Source organism: Triticum aestivum, chromosome 1D (assembly GCF_018294505.1).
Source record: "Triticum aestivum cultivar Chinese Spring chromosome 1D, IWGSC CS RefSeq v2.1, whole genome shotgun sequence".
NCBI lineage: Eukaryota > Viridiplantae > Streptophyta > Magnoliopsida > Poales > Poaceae > Triticum > Triticum aestivum.
In genome coordinates, this window is record NC_057796.1 from 32,351,654 (window position 1) to 32,367,157 (window position 15,504).

Sequence of the window (15,504 nt, forward strand, 5' to 3'; positions counted from 1 at the left end):
GAAAACCTAGTGTCCTCGTCAAACATCACAGCTTCCTTCGTGTCTTTCACATGATGATCTCACAGCTTCCTGCTGATGCACGTGACAGCAGTCCATAGCTTAATAATAAGATAAATATCCAAAATATATAGCTGAAGCTGGCAGTGCCGCGCTTTCGTGTACATCACAGTATCATATGACCAGGTTCCTTACCTTCTCACCTGCCAGTAAGCTGATCCCCTATGTTGAGGCCGCTACGCCTCTGAATTCGCACTGCTCAATGCCTCGACCCTACCATGGAAACATTAAGCAGGTATTGCTGGTTAATACTAGAAGAAAATCACAAAATGTGCTTTGCCTCAGTATAGGATGCTCAAATAAAAAAAACATTCCCACAGAGCATGTTACTAGTGCTGCAGTATAGATATGAATGAAGACGAAAATGGATAATTCGATGCAGAGCCAACTCAAAAAAAAAAATCCAAGCAAGCTAACGGAACGGGGCAGGTGTCAGGTTCAACCTGTGTGTTTTCAAGCCTGTATGACTTCAAAAGTGGCATGTGTTCATTAAATGAATACAACACCCAGATCACTCAAAAAAAAAAACAGAGGATATACGTATGTATGCAGGCTGGTAATGATAACCATGACATTGAAATTACCAAACGGAAAAGGATTATTAAGACACAAAAACTGTGTAACAGACCAAACATTTCTTGAGGAATTACAAAGCTGGCAAAAACCAGTAGCTGCCAATACTAATTATTAACATGAAATAGCTTCTTGTTGCCGATGCATGGTCACTACGGGCAAGTGCCAACTAAGGGTAATACCGTATACCCCTGTACCATATAGAGATACACCATATAGACATACAGAGATACGATCATAGAAAAATATCCATATTGCTGAACTATATATACTACAGTAACTAATAGGCGGCCTAAAAACCAATGTGATGAGTATAGATGCTGCAGCACAAATCAGTAAGTAATATTATTGCGTATATGCAGAGAAGGAAAAATCAAGTAAGCTAGACCACTACATGGTTTCATGACACCAAATTATCACCTGAAAGCAGAAATGATAAATAAACACTTCTACAAACCAAAGATGCATTATTCACTGAAACTAGCAGAAACAAGGTTGCAAACATTCTGTCATGAATTGCAAAGGGATAAATTTGAGACAGAAGGCATGAAACATCCTTTTTCACTAAAGCGAGTTATAGGATACAGTAGATAATAATAGTACTAGCTGCTTCTGTTAGCAGCTTAAATTACAGGACCAAACAACAAAACAGATTACCACAACTAACTAAGCATTACAGATCTAAACAAGCGCAAAAACACATATAAAATAAACTACTGACAAACCCCTTCAAGCGGCAAGTTCAGATTTGCAGCCTGAGCTTAGACACCACCTCCTCCGCCACCAGGTATAATTCTGAGTAGGCCACAAAACATTCCATCACTGAGTGAAGTAGATCCTATCTTTGAGCGTCAGGCTATAAACAAAAGCAGCGACATAAAGTTGGGCTTTGAACACTAGACAAGGCAATCTTCAAAATGGGGATCCACTACACTTTTTGCATCCGCTGGAGGGCACGTCAAAAGGATCAGCCATTGACAAATCATGGGTGTTCCTGTTGTCTCTGAAATAAACATTATTGCCGCATCTCAGTTCAATCCGAGCATCTTGAGAAATTCTATCTTTGGTCCGCAGCAGCCGGTGTTGATTAGCAAACCAGTTGTACTGCCGGTGGTAAGGCAATGTGATTTTCATTTCCTTTAGCACTTTCGCATTCAAAACAAAGAACTTGGCGAAGTCAATACACAAAGGGACGGTGCCGCCATAATTATTAAACAATACTTCTTTGAGATGCAGCTCAAGACATTCAATCGGTTCCGGTGGGTCATACTCCCCCCGATTATTATAACTCATCTTCTGGAACCGGAACTGGAAATGGAGAGAACAAATAATACAAAAGAAGTTACCAACAGGTTAGCAATACGATAACTGGCTAGATAAAACAGCAACTCAAATTCTGATTTTGACATCTAAAGCAAGCAGCTATGTTAATGTACTCACAAAGACATGCAGCCTCTCCAAGCAGGGGAAGCACTTGAGGAAGTTAACCACTATATCCAGATTAGTGTAGTCAAGAACCAACACCCTCACGCTCTGCATTTTGGTTGTCAAGCCAACAGCAATCATACTCTGCAAAGACATAAAAAACAAGTGCACTCATAAGAAAAACAGCCTGCATATATGAATGCTGAATGAGCAATGGATGAAGACTGCTGCTACCCGGAAAACTGTGGTTCCAAGCTGAAGTTCTGTTATGCTTGTAGAGAGCACACCCAATATGTTCAGTCTAGGTGCCGAGATTACCCGTATGGTCCTTGGGCCAACCTGTGGTTCAAGTGGTAGCAATCTCTCAAGGCACGGGGCATCCTTGATGACCAACTTTTGGAAAGGGACACTAAACTGGTTTAGTGCAAAAGCCTATACTCTTAAGAGTTTGGGAGCTGATGCAGAGGCGACCAAAGCCAGAATTTTTATTTAGCTCAAGGCTTTCCAAGGCAGAGCAGCCAAAGAGCACGCTGTGGAGAGCATCCTCCGAGATGGTGACTCTATCCAGGGTGAGCTGCTTGAGGCACGGAAACTTGAGCGACAGCTTCACAATCAAATTGGAGAAACGGCAGGCGCCGAATTTGGCCACACGGAGCATGGGCGCGAAGCGGTAGACAGACGATGGCAGCAGGTAGAAAATACCCCTGACGTCGAACCAACGCTCGGGGATGAGCTCAAACTCCTGTAGCTTGTCCAGGGCTTGGGAACTAAGCCAGCCCTTGATCTTGCCATGATACTTGCTATTAGAGAGGCAGAGCGAGAAGCGGCGTGCGGGGCCAGGATGCACAGAGAGGATCTTTGGAATCAAGTCGCCCAAATTGTGGTTGTTGCTGTTGAGTTCTTGGTTCATCACGAGGTTGAGAGGAGCAGAGCGCCAGAGCGGACGCCACCGGCGAGAGATGACCTGCGTGCGGGCACCTTCCTTGGTGGGGAGAAGAGAGACGATACTGCAGAGTACGGCGTCCGGGAGGCGGCCAATGTGATCGACACTCCCCGCATCATCGACGTCTCTGCTCCCTGGTGGATCTTGGTCCACGTCGATGATATGGAACTTATGCTTGTTGGATGCTTGCAATGGCGCCAGCATCACCTCAACTGCAGTCACCGTCGCAGGTGCTGGCACCTTGTAATTTAATGCCACAGCCGCAGACTTACGCTTCTTGGAAGCTTGCGTCGCCACCGCCGCAGCGGCCGCCGGCCCCCCTGCAATCGCCGCCAAAGGCGCTGCCTCCTCGGCATTTATTGGCCCCGTCGGCTGCCCTGCAGTCGCCACCGCAGGTGCTGCCTCCTCGGCATCCAACGCCGCATCCGCAAACCTACGCTTCTGGGAAGCTTGCATTTGCATAGCTGCCGCCGCAGCGGTCGCTGCCTGGCCTGCAGTCTCCACCACAGGCGCCACCACCTCGGCATTTATCGGCCCCGTCGCCGCCGCCGCATCCACAAACCTACGCTTCTGGGAAGCTTGCATAGATGCCGCCGCCGCGGTCGCCGCCACAGCCGCTGCCTCCTCGGCATCTAACGCCGCAGCAGAGGCCCTCACGGCTGCCTCCTTGGCGTTTAAAGCCGCAGCAGAGGCCGCTGCAGCCGCGTCCTTGGCGTTTAAAGCCGCAGCCGAAGCCACCGCAGCCGCGTCCTTGGCGGCATCCGTCGCCTCCTTTGCAGTCACCGCCGCCGCCGCCGCGTCCTTGGCAGCAGCCGCCGCTGCAACCGAAGCAGCCAAGGCCGCGTCCTTGGCAGCCGCCGCGGCAGCCGAGGCGGTCGCAGCCGCCGCCTCCATGGCTGGCGAGGGTGACGCGGGAGGGTTTGGTCTGGTTGGGGAATTCGGGAATGGGGAAAAATCGAGGGCCAGACCTGGAATCGAGCGCCGGCCGGGAATAGAGAGGATGGGAGGGGCGACCGGGACGCGGCGGTACTTGAGCGAGGGGTGGGGCGCCGGGACGACGGCGGTGGCCGGGAAAGGGAGGGGCGGCGGCGGCGGCGCTCTGCCAGATGGTGAGGAAGAGGGGGTTTTTTTAGGGAAGTGAGGAAGTGAACGGACGAGGAGAAAGGGAAGAAATAAATAAAAAGGTTCACTCACTGATGAGTGGGTCCCACGCGGCAGCAGAATTTTTGGTTTGCAGCTCTAGGGAAAAAAATAGATCGAATGGATGGGTCTGAATATACACCGGGGCTTTAAAAAAATCACAAAGGGGAATTGTGTTCGTGTACATTTTTATTTTTAGGTGATCCAAAGTTTGGGCGTGCTTTCAATTTGGGAAATATTTAGAATCGGCCGGCCGGCGGAACGCTCGGCCGGTCACATACCTCGCGTGTACACATCCACGTGTGCAGCTAGGTCCACCCACGCTCCGCGCCTCCTTCCATCCTTATCTATTCAAGCGTCGGTTTCACAGCCATTTTTTCATTTACTTCGCCGCAGCTTTCACTCCTCATCTTCTACCTCACAACTAGCAGTAACTCCTCTCATTCTTCACCTCCCTCTCACGCGTCAGTGTAATGGGTTCAACCTGGCGAGCTCCGGTGCTGAGAGACCAAACGGCAACTGGGAACGGAGGGCGGGGGCGGCCGTGCTAGACCCTCCAGGCGTAGAAGCTGGAACCGTTGTTGGTATATGATGGAACCAACGTCCATCGGCGCGGCCACCAGCGGAGGCAGGTGCTACAAGCGGCGACGAGCGGGACGTTCTTTGTTGTGACCGGCTATTTCGTTTGCTGGAACCATGGTACGGGGGCGCCGGAACCAATGTACAAAGATGTTTGGGCAGGCCTACCGGCGCCTAGAAGCCGCCTTCCCATTTTGGGAACACATGATTTCTCCAAATTCACATGCCGCCTTTACATGCATATATATCATCAACAAGAATTAAAATGTTCCAAGATTTTAAAAGCCACAAATTGTACAGACAAAATCAGATCTCAAACACACTAATTCATTTCAATTTTTATCACAAATTATGTGTCAGAACCTCAGCATTCATTTTTTAAACAGATTACCCGCCAACATACAAGTTCCAAAGTACATGAACCTAGTATCCAGGTTTCAAAACGACCGTGATTAAACCGTGAAGTAGGATATACATCCAGTTGGGAGCTACGGTCGAACAGGGCCAGGCTCATCAATAGAATCTTCACCAGGACTGATGTGATTTTCTACACCTTAGGAACATTAAAGGCAGCCGCCGACTTCGATTTTCCGAAATTATCAAAAGGAAGCAAATGAAATGGTTTAGTTAGAGATCAGCAAGCATTTCAACAGGAAAACAGTACTACAATGCCAAGTTTGAGAGATTGGAAGAATTAGTATCATCAACAGATCATGGATGGCCAAACTCCTACTTCTGCCACTTCTGCAGAAGAAACTTAGAAACATCCATCCATGCGTCCATCTATTCTGGAACTGTCATCTATCGAAGGCAGTATGGACAGAGGTTGCAAAGTGGAGGGGTTGCGCTTCACTGCCCCCCCAACAAAGAGAACAGGCGTCCACAACATCGACGACCTGGCAAATCATCTCTCGCACGAACAAAGAGGGGAGGAAAGGAATAAGAACCATGATAATGGCAACAACCTGGGAGCTCTGGAACACGGGAAACAATTGCGTTTTCAGAGACAAGGAAGTGGATCCATCAAATATCATCAGGGCGATAAGGAAAAACATGGAGCAATGGCGCCTTGCTGGAGCCAAGGCCATCGAGCCCCCGTTCGGGGATCTAGGCGCGAGATAAAACCTAGAGTCAGAGAGTTTTTTGGGGGAATGGAAAGCCACCCCCATGCACATTCTTTTTTCATCTTATTTTGTTTTGTTGCTATGATAGCTCTGATCAAACTTTGTATTTCTATCACTCTTCTGCTAAATCAAATGAAGCCAGCCGAGCTGGATCTTTCAAAAAAAACAGATCATGGAAACTGGCAAATACAAATAAAAAAAATACTAGGGTTTACATGCTCAGTAGGGTACAGAGATTGGACAGTGCAAAATATGGGAACTGGCAAATGCAATACCACAATCTTCAACCAAACACTTCACTCTAACTTAGTCAATTCAATTCATCATCCACTGCCACACTTCTACCATATACAAACATGATGCAAATTTCACAAAACTCATAATAAGTAGCCAGTAATGTGTTCTGCTCTAAGGTTAAGCTGCTGCTGCGGTCAAAGAATTACATGAAAAAAGGCCACCATAATTCAAAGTTAAGCTGTTTTTGTCCGAGAGAACAGGTAAAGATCCTCCCGTTCCGCGTGAGCTTCTCTCTGTTGTCGGCGTGGAGCAGCTAACTCATTAGTTCCATTGCCTCCCTGCAAGGATCAGTTGATCAGAACACGGAAATGAAGAACTGGATTCTACCAAAGATGGCAAACACCCAAAACATGTAACTGCTGACAAATAACACTCAAGAAAATACAACGAGACGGGTTTTATCTCTTATCAGCTGATCAGAACGATGAAAAGAACTGAATTCTACCAAGCACTCAACGAAACACAAGAAGACAGAAGTATCTCTTACCAGAACAATTTCTCGATCTCCTTACTTTCAGGGTCCAGCTCTAAAGCGCGCGAGAGAGACTGATAGGCACCGTTGTAATCCTAAGGAAAGGCAAGCGCATTTTTGGAATCAAACAACAGATATGAAAGGAGCAACGTAATTTTCAGCCTGAGCTATTCTACTGCACCTCCATAAACATAAAAGCTGTGCGTAGCCGATAGTGTGCCTTTGCCCATTTCGGGCAAAGCGCTATGCATTCATGTGCATCACCAAAAGCCCTTTCCCCATTACCCATGCGAAGCCAGCAAAGACTCCTGTTTGATAACAACTTCGCGTCGAAGTTATCCATCTTCAGAGCCTGCAGCACACAAAACAGTGAAAAATTGTTGGTGTTGCCACATTCCCTTCCAGAAATGCTGCTCGGTTTAGACCAATAATTTGTCATTTGGTCCACAGGTACAAGGACCGAGGAGTTAAACTGTGATAAAAGATCAACTCGCACCTGAAATTCCTCACAACGAAACGAACAGCGGAGATTAATGTGTCGCCATTCTTATTTATTTATTTAAACTTAATTATCACCATTTTGGTTCACTGTTAAGTTAACACTCCATACATGCAACGAGATGCTCTCACTAGTGACTAGTCTTCCAACAGGTTAGCATTATGATCGAGGTAAATGTTAATTTTTAGACATTGCCAAGGTTAATTAATATTAATTATAAATCAACTCAATTCTACTGGAGGAACATGTTTCCCGGCTGTACGCCTGTACCTACAGTTTACACAGAAATAAAAGGCCCGAGAATATACCTGTGTGTAGAACACCGATGCGTTCAGATAATCCTGCTTCTTAAATGCTTCGTCTCCTTGTCGTTTCAGGTCAGACACCCTCGTTTGGACAAAATTGTCATCCTGGGCAAACATAATAACTTGGTCAGGAACACATATTAAGAGGTCTAATGTGTGTCAGGGAGAAACAGTGCTCTAGAAATGACATTAAGGTTAAGTGAATGAATTCAAGAAACAGTCGCAGCTAACTTGTATATTCAGTGTGCAGTGTTTACACTACATGTCCCGTTACAGATATAGAGCTGGTCTAACTAACTACCGTGGAAAAAGGCATGTAGCATGACTCGGTAGTGAATCCTAAGGAACAGGACTAGCCTAAAGACTAGGATTACAAATGATTACAGGTACCGATATAACGTGTATAATATACAGGTTAACAGTTTCAACCTCAAGGAAAAAGACAAGGGACAGTTTTCATCAATGAGAGATTTGAAAATCCCAGTTGTCACTTTCTACAGACAGTAAATGAAGTAAGAGAGCTTTCTAAGAAGACTAATTGGTACACCTGTTAATGAATTAACATGCAAGCAAAATAAGTTATCCAATAAAGCATCATTCACATCAGATGAGTTTTCAGGAACGGAACTTAGACCGCAAAGCAGGCGCAACGAAAACACGGGCGCATTGACTAGTTCTTGATCTATGAAGTTTTAGCTAAACATCGATGCCAACATTGCTTAGAGAGTTAACATGGGACAAAATTGTTGTGAGTGTGAAAGAAAATTTGCTAGCATAACATACCTCAAGCTGCTTGATTTCCATCTTCACATGACTAATGATTCCGTCAACGCTCCAATTTGTCACAGTTGAAATTGGCAAGGTGGAAGGAAAGAGCATCTCAACGTCTTCCCGTGTACCATACTCAGCAGCCAACTCTATTGGCAATCTACCAAACTGTTGAGAAACAACAAAAGCTTTACAAAAAGTAGTATTCAACATTAGGAAATAGGCAAATGTTCATGACACAAATTTACAAAGAGAGCATAAAGGAGAAATGGTGAAACTGTAACAAGCTTATTCAAAAAAGTTCACTTAGCACAGCCTTTTATTTTTATACTACAGATAGCATCATGTAGGGTCTACTTGCATCATAACTCCTACAGTTACGGTCGTTGCATATCAGTGTAAGACAATTCTATTGATTCACTATCCCACCAAATTAACAAAAAGATGGCACAAAGTGGGAAAGGCGAAACAGCAGCACGCTTATGTAAGAAAGGCAACTTAGCACAGCCTTTTATTTGTATATTACTTATAGCATCATGTAGGTGTACTTAAATAACTCGTATAGCTGTTGCATATGACTATAAAGCCAAGCAAGACACAAGAATATGTGACAAAATGAGCATTCTGACCTTGTCAAGAACATTTGGATTTGCACCAGCTTCCAACAAGCACTTGATAGCTTCAGTTAAGCCCTTCTCTGCAGCCGTTACCAAGGGATTATAACAAGGACCAGCACCACTCACATTAGCTCCACCCTATCAGATGCAAGTATGAAAAGTCAATCATTTGTTTAGTTGTTAATGCAAAAATGACTAAATCAAACATCAGTTTATAGAAATCTAGATTCCTACTGCAGTACAAAAAGAGGATACAATACCTGAATCAATAGCTTCGCACAAGACACATTAGATTTGTGTAACGCCATGTCTAAAGGTCCAAGAATACGAGTACCCTTGTTGGGCTGAAAAAAATTAAAGAGGTTCAATTTCATGCCAAAATATGACAGTTCCAAGAGAAAGATTCAATTTGCAAGGGAAAAAGAGCTGATTCGATACTTCTTTTCTGAGAGTGTAGCTTATAAAAGTTATATGTCCCTTTGCTCCCACTGATTCCTCAGAATTGTTGTGTGGGTCACCGGTCCTAGCATGCCTAGTGTGGCTAACACATTAACAGCTATGAGCAGGGCCTATTTGGTTGATTTATGAAGGTTGCCAATATTTACTAATCATGCCTACGAAGTGCCATACTACGCCAAGCCAACGGGAACCCTCCATGCATTTGTGAGCCAGTGACACATAGGACCACAGCTGTAGGAAAGGATTCTTGCCAGCGAACCAAACGTATAACCAACTAAGTCACACGTTCCTAACTTTTGGCATGCCATGGTTAGTCACCAACGAATAATGGCCACAAATACATGTGGGAACAATTTGAGAACGTAGCAAAACTCTAGCAAAAGAGAGAAATGAAGTTGAAAGCCAACAGATAAATGAAGATTTGAACATTACATCTGCATTGTGCTGCAAAAGTATCTTCACAACAGCAGCATGTCCTTTCTGAACAGCAAAAGCGATTGGTGTCCCAATAATTGATTGTGCATCAATATCCACTCCTCTAGAGAGAAGATACTTTACTATTTCAGAGTGCCCTGAAAAAAGAAAAGAAAATGAAGGTCATAACACTATGAACAGTATATGAACAAAAACGTTTTTGTGCAACAAAGTTTCAATTACTATTGGTGGGAAGCAACTTTATTGGTTCGCATTTCCCTGACAGACACATGGAAGGGGTTGCCATAAACAGATACCATAATAAGCAGGTAATCATACTAAATGAACACCATTTGGGACGAAAATAGTGTATGAAACAGATACCCGGGAAACTTGCATATCATACTAACTAAGCAGGCATTTCTTGGGAAACTAGCTTCAATGGCTAAAACAAAATAGCATATGAAGTAGATATCCTGAGAGAAGCTCCAGAGACTATAAGGATAAATAGTACAGTGCCCAAATAGATTGGTCGCAACACGACGCCACATACACAAATGTGAGCAGAAAATTCAAACTAATATGACAACTATGTTTAGAGTTTCATAAAGCTAATCAGGACATGAGAAGCAAATAATATCAGCCTTGTTTTAATTTATCTACGGCAACAAGAAAATTGTTTATATTAGGTTGGCTGGGCTTGGTAAAATAAATCAACTTATATTTATCATGATGGCATTCCCTCCAGATTCAGCTAAAGGTTCTCCAACATAACATCTGGTGCTACATGCATGATCTGTATAACACAAGACAATTCTCAAACAGAAAAAGGTCCAGCACAAAACAAGCGAGCAAGGCAACCTGAGCATGAAGCCAAGGCATAGTCTTGTGACAGAGGAAAGTAACAATGAAGGGAAGATCCTTGTGTTTATACCATGAAGTGCAGCTGAATGAAGAAGACTGATGTTTCCTGAACGTTGTTGATGCACATCGGCGCCATGATCAAGAAGGTACCTGACAGCAGGAAGGTTGCCATAGGTAACGGCATGCTCCACGGGTGAATAATCTGGCAATAAGATCCACACAAGCACATTGCAGACAGCCCGGTTATAACTGATGATGATCGAGTCACGAAACTATAGGTTTAGAACCAGACAGGCCAGGCGTGAACTGAAAACGAACAAATTACGTACCCTGGGAGGTGTCAGGCTTGTTGATGTCCATCTTGACCTCCTCGACGAGGTACTGGTACACGGGCAGCCTGCCGCGGCCGCCGGCGGCGTGGAGCGCGTTCATGCCCATGTAGCTCGTGCTGGCCACCGTCACCGGGATCCCGTGCCCGTGCACGTCCAGCTCCTTTGCAATCTCTGAAGTTCACAAAAAGAAAGGTAGTACAATCTTATTTTGGAATCATCGACCATGACAGAAGGTGGCCAATTTTACCCCCAAACCGGGAAGAAATCGCCACTGCTACTTCTTAAGAAGTGCCGATTTCAGCCACAGGTCGCAACGAGAAAAATCCCCCGAGGAATCAAGCGTGCGCTCGAGCCTAAATCACAGACGAAATCGACATCCGGGAGCCGGTGTTCCGCTCCGCGGCCAGATCGGAAGCCTGGCCTCGCGGTGACAAAACCCTAAGCCCCCGAATGTAGCGAGGGAGCGAACTGACGCAGGAGGTGAGGGTGAGGGGGGTTATTAGATGCGGAGGGCCTCACCCTTGATGCCGCGGACGTCGCCGCGGTGGGCGGCCTCGATGAACCTGGCCTCCGGCGGCCACCTGTCGCGGTCTGCGCGAGCAAATCCAAGGGTTGGAAGGCCGGCGGAGGGAGAGGTGTAGCAGATTCGAGTGGGTTGGGTTACGTACCTTCGCCGAGGAGGAGCTCGAATTGGCAAGGGAGCGGAAGGGCACGGGTCCCCATCCTCGTTCCTCTCCTCGCCGGCGGCGGCGGCGGTGGTGGTGGCAGAGAAGAAGCTTCTGGAATGTGAAGGGGGTGAAAAGGGCGGGAAATGGGCGGTTTTATTTTTTAGGGGAAATGGGCAGGTAGAGTGAGACCCGGTAGGAGGCCGACACCCGGGCCAAAGGACGGCCACGGCCTTTCCCTTTGCCTTGCTTCTGACTTCAAAATATGAATTTCGAATTTGAACTTGCTCCATCGACCTCTTCTTCGGTAACTTAGGCCCAATTCTTTTGGCAGCTTAAAAAATAAGCCGCCTTCTACCCATTTTTTCCTGTAAGCTGTGTCTTTTATTCGCTAGGACTTCTAAACAAGTTATGAGATAACTAATGTGTAGAAGTCTCAACAAATTTAGAATGCGGCTTATTTTTTTAAGCTGGGGAGAGGCAGCTTATTTTTTAAGCTGCTCAAAATAACTGACCCTAAGTTAATTTTATCAACATGTTTGTCGACATTGGCGCCGGAGCCAAAATCTAGATCATGTCGTTGATCAATCCAACTAGATGTCCCTTTCATAATCTCGAGCTTTCGTGTCTGCATGTTACATCTAGTTGTTTACTTTGGTTGACACACGACATCTTTATATATTACTCCCACCGTTCAAAAGTATGAGATTTTTTTAGCTTTTTGCATCCCACCAGTTTACCTATGTTTCTATGTTTACCATATGTTTAGATTTTTCCGATGATACCAAACCAACATTTACCTATGTTTGCCAAAACATCCGAGAAATGAAAACCAAAATGTATCGTCTCACTAGTAAAACTCTCGCAGTAGCAGCTCACTTTTGAATGCCTTTGCTTGTGTCCGTCAACGATAACGACACACATCACAACACCACTTTGGACCACGAATCTACTCCCTCTCTCATAATATAAGACGTATTCCACTGTTAAGTGATATGTCTCCAATGTATCTATAATTTTTTATCGTTCCATGCTATTATATTATCTGTTTTGGATGTTTAATGGGCTTTAATATGCTCTTTTATATTATTTTTGGGACTAACCTATTTACCGGAGGCCCAATGGCAGTTGCTGTTTTTTGCCTATTTCAGTGTTTCGCAGAAAAAGAATATCAAACGGAATCCAAACGGAACGAAACCTTCGCGAGGATCTTTCTTGAAACAAACGCAATCCAGGAGACTTGGAGTGGAAGTCAGAGACGCAATAAGGCGGCCACGAGGCAGGAGGGCGCGCCCAGGGGGTAGGCGCGCCCCCCCACCCTCGTGGGCCCCTCGTGGCTCCACCGACCTACTTCTTTCGTCTATATATACTCTTATACCCTGAAAACATTCAGAGGAACCACGACCACTTTTCCACCGCCGCAACCTTCTGTACCCGTGAGATCCCATCTTGGGGCCTTTTCCGGCGATCTGCTGGATGGGGGATCGATCACGGAGGGCTTCTACATCAACAACATAGCCTCTCCGATGATGTGTGAGTAGTTTACCACAGACCTCCGGGTCCATAGTTATTAGCTAGATGACTTCTTCTCTCTTTTTGGTTCTCAATACAAAGTTCTCATCGATGTTCTTGGAGATCTATTCGATGTAATACTTTTTGCCGTGTGTTTGCCGAGATCCGATGAATTGTGGGTTTATGATCAAGATTATCTATGAATAATATTTGATTCTTCTCTGAATTCTTATATGCATGATTTGATATCTTTGCAAGTCTTTTCGAATTATCGGTTTAGTTTGGCCTACTAGATTGATCTTTCTGGCAATGGGAGAAGTGCTTAGTTTTGGGTCCAATCTTGCGGTGTCATTTCCCAGTGACAGCAGGGGCAGCAAGGCACGCATTGTATTGTTGCCATCGAGGATAAAAAGATAGGGTTTATATCATATTGCTTGAGTTTATCCCTCTACATCATGCCATCTTGCTTAATGCGTTATTCTGTTCTTATGAACTTAATACTCTAGATGCATGCTGGATAGCGGTCGATGTGTGGAGTAATAGTAGTAGATGCAGAATCGTTTCGGTCTACTTGACACGGACGTGATGCCTATATTCATGATCATGCCTAGATATTCTCATAACTATGCGTTTTTCTATCAATTGCTCGGCAGTAATTTGTTCACCCATCGTAATATATGCTATCATGAGAGAAGCCACTAGTGAAACCTATGGCCCCCGGGTCTATTTTACATCATATTAGTTTCCCGTCAACTTGCTATTTTTTGTCGCCATTTATTTTGTAATCTTTACTTTCCAATCTATACAACAAAAATATCAAAAATATTTATCTTATTATCTTTATCAGATCTCACTTTTGCAAGTGGCTGTGAAGGGATTGACAACCCCTTTATCGCGTTGGTTGCAAGGTTCTTGATTGTTTGTGCAGGTACTAGGCGATTTGTGTGTAGTCTCCTACTGGATTGATACCTTGGTTCTCGAAAATTGAGGAAAATACTTACGCTACTTTGTTGCATCACCCTTTTCTCTTCAAGGAAAAACCAACACATGCTCAAGTGGTAGCATTAAGTCTCCCATACGCAGGATTTTAACTACAACTTCACATACGAGATGTCTAGATCCATATACTATATATAGGGAAAATCCAACCGCCACACCACACATCACATCTTTTTTCGCATAACTACCGAGCCAAACAACAATCTAGCAACGAATGTCTCCAGTTGTCCTGACCCTATCCACAAACCATGCACGTACTGTCCATCAGCCATGTTTCTATGGTGGACCATATCCACCGTCGGCAAGCTTTGCCTAGCTAGACGCTACACAAAAACTTTGAGCTTCGCTGGTATTTCATGTCTCCACATAATTGTCCAGGACTTTTCCTCTTTGGCCATATATGAGTTTCCCGGGGATCCATCTAGATACGCTTCCCTTCTCTTTTTTGTATGTATCAACATTATGGGGCTGTTTGATTCTTGCCAGGACTTTTTTGTGTAGGACTTTTTTGTATGTATTTGGCGCGGGATTCCATTGCCGAGGGTTGGCCAAAAATTTGGCAAGAATTTGTGAAGAAAGGAATAGAAGACTCGTTGGCAGCCAAACTTTTGGCAACAAAGCAAACATGTAAGGGATTTGGCGTGACCAATATTTTGGTAGGGCGAGTTGGGGGCATAAACCAAGCAACCCATATGTACGCTTAGTGCACAGAAAAAATCCGGGATTTCCCATTACTCCAGGGCTTTTGGTTTGTGACTAACTTTTTCAAAGGTTGTCACACCTAAGGTTAGTCAAATTTAACCAACTTAGATGAGTGTTTGGTTCAAGCCACATCTTAGACAAGCCACACTAGGGCCCCACATGGCATACACACAAAAAAATATGGCAAGATTCCCCTAGACCTGCTAATTTGTGGCTCTCATTTTGATGAACTAATCTTAGGCAAGTTTGGCAAAAATGTGTGGCAAAGTGTGGCAATGCAAGGCCTAGAACCAAACAGCCCCTCCATGCCCAACAATCTACATAAAGCTGTAGTGGCCAAAGGAATGCGACAAACATGGTTTGCATCAAGCTTCATCATATGCTTATTTAACACCTTTTTCCTCCACGCTAGGTTCACCAGATCGATCAGCTCGGCCACCATAACCGGTCCTGGTTTTAATTGTACAATAGATTTGATCATGGACTCTCTTGGGATCCAATTATCTATCCATATGTGTGTAGATTGTCCGTTTTCTATCCTTCGAACCAGACCTTGTTTCAGTACTTCTCTACCCTCCAGAAATGACCGACAATTTTTTAATGGCCTCGCCTCTAGCTGAGTAGTTAAAAAGTCATCATTGGGATAGCTAGTACATCGCCTTCAAAATTTGGGCACTAAGACTTGAAGGATCCTGAATCAATCTCCACCCTTGTTTAGCTAACAAGGCCAAATTAAATAGCTCCATCTTTCTGAAGCC

General features: G+C 44.8%; 1 pseudogene; it reads right to left on the reverse strand.

The window, feature by feature from the left end:
• Positions 1–1,170: 1,170 nt before the first annotated feature.
• LOC123157337 (uncharacterized) lies at positions 1,171–11,687 on the reverse strand (annotated as a pseudogene).
• Positions 11,688–15,504: the final 3,817 nt, after the last annotated feature.